This window comes from Paralichthys olivaceus, chromosome 5 (assembly GCF_024713975.1).
Source record: "Paralichthys olivaceus isolate ysfri-2021 chromosome 5, ASM2471397v2, whole genome shotgun sequence".
NCBI classification, from domain to species: Eukaryota; Metazoa; Chordata; class Actinopteri; order Pleuronectiformes; family Paralichthyidae; genus Paralichthys; species Paralichthys olivaceus.
The window spans coordinates 25,024,227-25,032,122 of NC_091097.1; the positions used below are offsets into that span (position 1 = coordinate 25,024,227).

A 7,896-nucleotide genomic window follows, 5' to 3' on the forward strand; every position below is an offset into this window, starting at 1 on the left:
TCAAAATCTATAAGTCGTATCTGAGAAATGAACACATTGTGAGAATCACAAGACTTTGGCCGACGTCCACATATGTTTTTATTGGTTAGAGTTAAGAAATGAAACCGTAAGAGCGATTTAGAAATTTAGTTTTCTCATCAGGAATTATTTTTGGAGCTTTCCATTGAAGTCAATGGAAAAGCCAGAGGGCTGTGCTCTAGCGCCACTCTTCAAACAAATGGTTGTAACTCAAAAACTATAGGTCCTATCTGAAAAATGAAAACATTGTGAGAATCCCAAGACTTCCACGAACGTACAGATATGTTTTGGCGGGAGAGAGTTCAGAAATGAGACCGTGGGAGCGAGTTAGAAATAGTTTTCTGTTTTTCTCCTTTTCTGACTTTTTTCCAAAAATTAACATGGGAGTCAATGGAGAGGTGAGACCGGAAAACTTTTCTCGGTAAATTGACTCAGCCTAAACTACTGGACCGAGAGATGTCAGAGTGGCATGTGTGCGTAGGAAACAAACTTTACTTTCACCAGATGTAAAAATCATGTCTGTCGGACTCCGTTTGTGGCTAGGAGAAGTGTTTAAACACCAAAAAAGTGGCTGAAAAACGCCCATTTTTGGCCTCTCGCTCTTTTGGGTGATCGGCATTGACTCCCATTCGTCGATTTTGGCCACGTTTTCGCGATTTTTGAGCAAACTATTGGACGAAATTCTTACATCTTGTAAGAATCCAGCCATCTTCCTCTATCCCTGAAAGCACACAAAAGCAAACATCAGTAATGGCATCTTACATTGTAGTGTGACTCAACTGTATTTGAATTCAGTAAGGAACTCAAAGAAAACACCAGTTTAGAAAAAGATTAAATGCCAGTTGTCATTCGTATTGTTTACCTTGGGATGTCGCTTCTTCCCTCGAGTTCTCTCAAAAGTTGCAGTTGTTACTTGGGTTCTCACTGATGATCCTCTTGTCCCTCACTAAAGCTATGACTGTACCCATTTTGCTGATCATTGATTCGGCCTCTGTCTCATTTGGTTTTTTAATTTTCTAAAAGAAAAAGCATAATCAAAAACTTCAAAAGAGCTGCTGTTGGCATCACTTGGGTATTTATTGTTGTTTCTGCTTTCCCTTACTGAAACTGCTGCTGTCCTATGACATGTCAGTCTGGATTATCCCTCCTTTTCTGGTTTCTAGTGGGAAAAAGACAAGTTGCTTATGAAATATCTTTGGCAGGTAGTACATCTGATCAACAGTAATGAAACAGTAGTCTTCATAAACTTTAAGGTGTCACCTCAAGCCTTGTGTGTAAAGCTGATTCTTCACTGGACATGGAAGTGCTGTCTTCACTGATGGACCAGGTTCTTCTCCTTGCCAGCCTCTTGTGGTTTCAGATTTCCATCACAACAATCAAAAATAATTTTGTTTGATTCTACAGGGACAGATATATCTTAACTGTTCTTTAGTTGAATACTGCTGTCTGTCCTCAGATCAAGGAAAAAGGGATTTGGGGACATGGCCTTTTCCACCAGTGCCCTAAAACTCTGGAACTCTCTCCCTTCCATCATCCAATTTTCCCTGTGAAAAGAAAATTTCAAAAATCATCTGAAAACCAATTTTTATTCATTAGGCTTTCAATGTGCCTAAATTGTTCTGCTGTTGTTCTTATTGTTATTACTGCAATTGGCGAGGGTGGATATATTTATCATGACAATATTTTTATCTTGTTTTTAATTTCACTGTTTTTTGTGGATCAATAATGTTGTGTTTAGAGAGCAATATTCAATTCAATTCAATTTTATTTATATAGAGCCAATTCTCTCTTCTACTCAAGGCAGTTTACATTTAAAGGTCAAGACCTTAAAACAATATTAACATAGAGAAACCCAACAGTTCCCACAATGAGCAAGCACAGGCGACTGTGGAGAGGAAAAACTCCCTCATTAAAAGGGAGAAACCTCTGGCAGAACCAGGCTCAATGTGGGCGGTCATCTGCCTCGACCGGTTGGGGTGAGGAAAAAAAGTAAGGGGGGAGGAAAGGAGAGATGGGTGGAAAGCGGGGGAGAGAAGAGAGAGATGAGGTGGAGAGAGAGAGACCGGGAACAATTGGGCACCATCAAAATCAAGGCTAACCATAACAATAACAATGTAGTGATCTACATCAGGATTATATATATTAATGAATTACTGAGTTATTGTAATTAATGCTAACAATGGTGATGGTAGTCGTTGTTGTCCTGCAGTCCCGGTGCCAGAGTTATCTGAAACGAGAGAGAGAGAAGAGCCAGAGGGACTATGGGAGGACAAAGTGACACTTTGACATGATGACATGTTAAAATGAATAAATAAATAAATAAACAGGTGTGGGGGGGCAGAGAGACAGAGAGACAGAGGGAAGTGAAGAAGTGCTCAGTGCATGATGGGAGTTCCCCCAGCAGTCTAAACCTATAGCAGCACAACTAAGGGATGGTTCAGGACTCACCTGATCCAGCCCTAACTATAGGCTTTGTCAAAGAGGAAGGTTTTTAGTTTTACTTTAAATGCTGGGACAGTGTCTGCCTCCCGAACCCAGAGTGGGAGCTGGTTCCATAGGAGAGGAGCCTGATAGCTAAATGTTCTACCTCCTGCTCTACTCTTACAGACTCTTGGAACCACTAGAGAGCCTGTGTTTTGGGAACGAAGTGATCTACTTGGATAATAAGGTGTTATCAGCTCTTTGATATATGAGGGGGCGTGATTGTTGAGGGCTTTAAATGTCAGGAGCAGGATCTTGAATTCTATTCTAAATTTTACAGGGAGCCAATGTAAGGAAGCTAAGACAGGAGTGATATGATCTCTCCTTCTAGTTCCTGTCAGCACTGGAGACTTTTAACAGTCTTCATGGAGCATCCTGCTAATAGGGAGTTATAGTAATCTAATCTAGAGGTTACAAACACGTGGACTAGTTTTTCAGCATCCTGCTTAGACAGGATGTTTCTAATTTTGTTAATATTGCGCAGATGGAAGAAAGCCGTCCTAGACACTAGTTTAATATGGGGGTGAAATGACATGTCTTGGTCGAACAACACTCCAAGGTTCCTCACAGTGGAGCTGGAAGCCAGACTGACACCATCCAAGGTGACTATCTGTTCAGACAGTGATTCTCTGAGATGTTTAGGGCCAATTACAACAACCTCAGTTTTGTCTGAGTTTAAAAGTAGAAAATTTTGGGTCATCCAGGCCTTGATATCTTTGAGACATTACTGAAGTTGAACTAGGCGATTAGATTCATCATGCTTTATGGAAATATACAGTTGTGTGTCGTCTGCATAGCAGTGGAATTGTATGTGGTGCTGTCTGATAATGTTGCCTAAGGGGAGCATATATGGTGAAGAGTATTGGTCTAAGGACAGAACTTTGTGGAACTCCATGATTAACTTGCATGTGCATGGAGGAGTCATTGTTAACATTAACAAATTGGAATCTATCTGATAAATATGATTTAAAGCAGTGTAGTGCTGTTCCTTTAATTCCTATATGTTGTTCTAATCTCTGTAGCAGAATCTTATGATCTATTGTGTCAAAGGCTGCACTAAGGTCCAACAAGACGAGGACAGAGACAAGTCCATCATCTGATGCCATAAGAAGGTCATTAGTGACTTTCAATAGTGCTGTTTCTGTGCTGTGATGGGTTCTAAATCCTGACAGAAATTTTTCCAATAAACCGTTACTATCTAAGTAACCACACAGCTGGTTAGCAACGGCTTTTTCTAGGATTTTGGAAATGAAGGGCAGGTTGGATATGGGTCTATAGTTTGCTTAAAACGCCTACACTTGATCCAGATGTTTTAGCTGAGGTTTAATAACGGCTACCTTAAAAGCCTGTGGTACGTAGCCGGTTAGCAAAGACATATTAATCTGATTTAAAATGGAACTGTCAATTAGGGGGAGGACTTCTTTAAAAAGTCTAGTTGGAACAGAGTCCAGCTGACAAGTAGTTGGTTTAGATGATGAAACTAACGAGGTCAGTTCAGGAAGATCAATAGAGTAAAATTTGTTTAGACATAAATCTGGTGCTATGGTTTCAGGACCAGACAATGAATCCGTGTTATTCACTGGGAGGAGGTCATGGATTTTATCCCTGATGGTTGTAATTTTATTAGTGAAGAAGCTCATGAAGTCATTGCTTCTCAGATCTAGAGGAATAGATGGGTCAGTAGAGGTGTGACTTTCTGTCAGCCTGGCTACAGTGCTGAAGAGGAACCTGGGGTTGTTCCTATTTTCTTCTATTAGTAATGAATAATAAGAGGTTCTGGCATTTCTAAGTGCTTTTTTGTAATTTATAAGGCTATTCTTCCAGGCTAGGTGGAAGTCTTGGTGATTGGTGGAATGCCACTTCCTTTCTAGCTTCCGCGATGTCTGTTTTAGAACACGCGTTTGGGAATTATACCACAGAGCTAATCTCCTCTGACTTACTTTCTTCTTTTTTAATGGGGCGACAGCTTCAAGTGCTGTTTTTAGTGAGGCTGCAGTACTATTTACAAAGTTATCAACTAGTGTGGGAGTAAGGTTTTGATAATCTTCTTGTATTGTACTGACACATGGCTGACAGGGAAGTGAAGATGGGAGCAGTTCTTTAAATTTGTGAACAGTTTTGTCGGATAAACATCGACTATAATAGAATTTCCGTCCAGAATTGACGTAATTAACAATTCTGAATTCAAATGTAAGTAAAAAATGGTCAGACAGAAGAGGGTTCTGTTGGAATATTGTTATATTTTCTATGTCAATGCCATATGTCAGGACAAGATTAAGAGTGTGATTCAGGCATTGGCAACATCTACATGAATATTGAAATCACCGGCTATAATGATCCGATCTGTTTTAAGAACTAGTTCTGATAAAAATTCAGAGAGTTCAGATAGGAATTCAGAGTAAGGGGCGGGTGGACAATATATGATGACTATATTAATTGGTTTATGTGACGTCAGGCTTGGATGGATGAGGCTGGTTCTAAGATTTTCGAAAGAGTTATAACTCTCTTTTGGTCGGGGGTTGAAAGATAGATCAGATTTAAAGATTGCTGCAACCCCTCCACCTCTGCCTGTGTTCCGAGGAGTGTGAGTATTAGATTGGGTTGGGGGCGTCGCTTCATTTAAACCTACATATTCTCCGTCTTGTAGCCAAGTTTCGTTTTAGCATAATAAATCTATTTGATGATCAGTAATGAGATCATTTATAAGTAAATATTTTGAATTTAGTGACCTGATATTTAATAAAGCGCATTTTATAGTTATGTTTTTAGCTGATGTTTTGGCTGTGTTAATTTTGACTAGGTTTGAATGTATCACCCCTCTCCTGTGTACTTTTGATTTAAATAAATCAGGTGGTCGGGTGGCAGACACAGTTTCTATGGGATGTAGTGAGGGTGACTATTTGAATAGAGGTGCAGAGAAGCATGTAAGACTGCGACTCTGCCTCCTGGTCTCAACTCTGGATTGTCACGGTGTGGACTGTGTAACAAACGTTGTCATATTTCTAGATATGAGAGCTGCTCCATCTCAAGTGGGATGAATACAGTCTCTCATAATCAGACCAGGTTTCCCCCAAAAAGTTCTCCAATTGTTAACGAAGCCCACATTGTTATTTGGACACCACCTCGACAGCCAGCGGTGAAAGGATGACGTGCGGCTAAACGTGTCATCACTGGAAACTCTTCCAGATTCAGTCTCTTATAATAACAAAAATAATAATAACAACTAGAAAACCAACCTTAAAATAGAACATGTAATACATTCAAAGCTCACAACTGGAAAATCATTTAAATACACTCGTCAAAACTCATCAAATTGCAGTTGTAGCACATGAATTGCCTCACCCGGGGCCCACTGTTTGCATTATCATGCACTGGACCTGTTTTACATTGTCTGTTAAAGCCAAAAGTTCCTCCTTCACTGGTGTGTCAGTAAGAATAGCAGCTGAGCAGTTCCAAGGGAATATGACGTTGGGTGGAGTATTGTTCCCTGTTACTCAAACCCCTTACACCCTGCCTGTTTAAACTCCTGTCTGGTCACCACTCTGTTTGATTTCTGCACAGTCAAAACACCAGTTTCATCCATATTCCAGATGTTCCCTGGTCCCGGTGAATGTTGACGTAAACCCCTCTCCAGATTGCCAAAGAAAACCTTGTTAAAAGCTTGCTGCCACTGGCTTTCTGTATGAGCCAGTTTAGGAAGTGTGAAAACCAGTGTGAAAAGAATTGAACTTCTGTGCCTCAGCTAACTGCTGGCTTTTTCACCTCAGTTAGTGACAAACCGAAATGCCATTGAGCCAGTGTACAGTAGTTAATGTTAAAATCCCTCGCTGTACTTCCTATAGATGTATTTGCTGACTCCACCTTCCTCATGTCAGGGGGTATGCCACTATTTTCAGGTTTTTTTCCATAGGTCCTGATCATCACTTTCTTCTGCCCCTTCCTCATAAACATAGTCACATCTGTCTATTTCAATGGTTTAACTTTCTCTACTCTTTTAATTCATCATGTTATTACTTAACTAGAAAATCTCTCCTGCCGAGACATTTTGAATGGGTGCCTTGTGCTTGTTGCCGGCGCTCCGCACAGAGAGACATTTCCTTTAAGAAGGAAGGACAGAGACACATGACATCCAGCTTGGTGACAGAGAGAGAGTGAGAAACTGTACCAGTTCAAGAGGAAGGAGAGAGACCCTGAGAGAGAGAGTGAGACAGTGAGAGAGAAAGGCATGTATAAAAGCTGCATTTTGATAACAGGTTGGCAACAGAGGAACTTTACCAATTTCAGATAGAGAGAGAAACCATGTTATAAGGTTGTAAGGTCTGATCATCATCCATGGGATTTAATTTTAAAAATTCAGCCTCCTTCAGGCTTCCTGGGAACATCCCGTGACTATTTGGGTTTTTTATTTTGAAAATCCAGCCTCCTTCAGGCATCCTGACAACATCCCGCAACTATCTGGGTTTTTTATTTTGAAAGTCCAGCATCTTTTAGGCTTCCTGGGAATATTCTGTAACTACTTGGGGTTTTTATTTTGAAAATCCAGTGTCTTTCAGGCTTCCTGGGAATATTTTGTGACTATTCAGGAGTTTTAATTTTGAAAATCCAGCATCTTTCAGGCTTCCTGGGAACATTCTGTCACAATTTGGGAGTTTTATTTTGAAAATCCATTCTTGTTCCGGCTCCCTGGGAACCTGTAACCATCTGGGGGTTTTATTTTGAAAAACCAGGCTCTGTACAGACTTCCTGGTAACATTCTATTACAATGGGGGGGGGCTTATTTCCAAAATAAAGGCTCTGTATAGACTTCCTGGTAGCATCCTATTACTATTGGGGGGGGCTTTTTTTCAAAATAAAGGCTCATTACATGTCCCTGGTAAAATCCAGTTACTATGGGGGGGGTTGGGCAGGGGCGGTTCTGGCTAATTGGAGGCCCTGGGCAAAGAACCAATCCCCTCCAACCCCACACCCACCCAGACACACACACACTTAATGAGCCATGTTATGTGAAACTGACATTTATTGTGAATAGAAACAACTAAACAATTATTTACTTCATAATGATTAACTTTACAGCAAAACGGCTGACTTTAACATCTATTTTGACTATGTGCGTGTGTGTGTGTGTGAGAGAGAGAGAGTGAGTCAGTGAGTGAGTGTTTCAGTGAGTGTGTGTGTGTCTCTATGTGTGAGAGTGAGTGTGTGTGTGTGATTGAAAGGGAGACAAGTGGATGTGACTGAGGTGAGCAAATACCTGAAAAAGCAGACTAAAAGAGAGAAGGAGCATATAAGTTAGCATTCAGTATAGCATTTTAATGAAAATGGCATGAATTGAAAGGAGTTATAACTGCCACTTACTGTGTGTGAGTGTTGAGTGCAGGATTAAATCCTGATTCTTCG

At 40.5% G+C, this 7,896-nt stretch overlaps 1 pseudogene; it reads right to left on the reverse strand.

Moving 5' to 3' along the window:
- Nucleotides 1-1,632: 1,632 nt before the first annotated feature.
- On the reverse strand, nucleotides 1,633-3,394 carry LOC138407662 (uncharacterized; annotated as a pseudogene).
- Nucleotides 3,395-7,896: the final 4,502 nt, after the last annotated feature.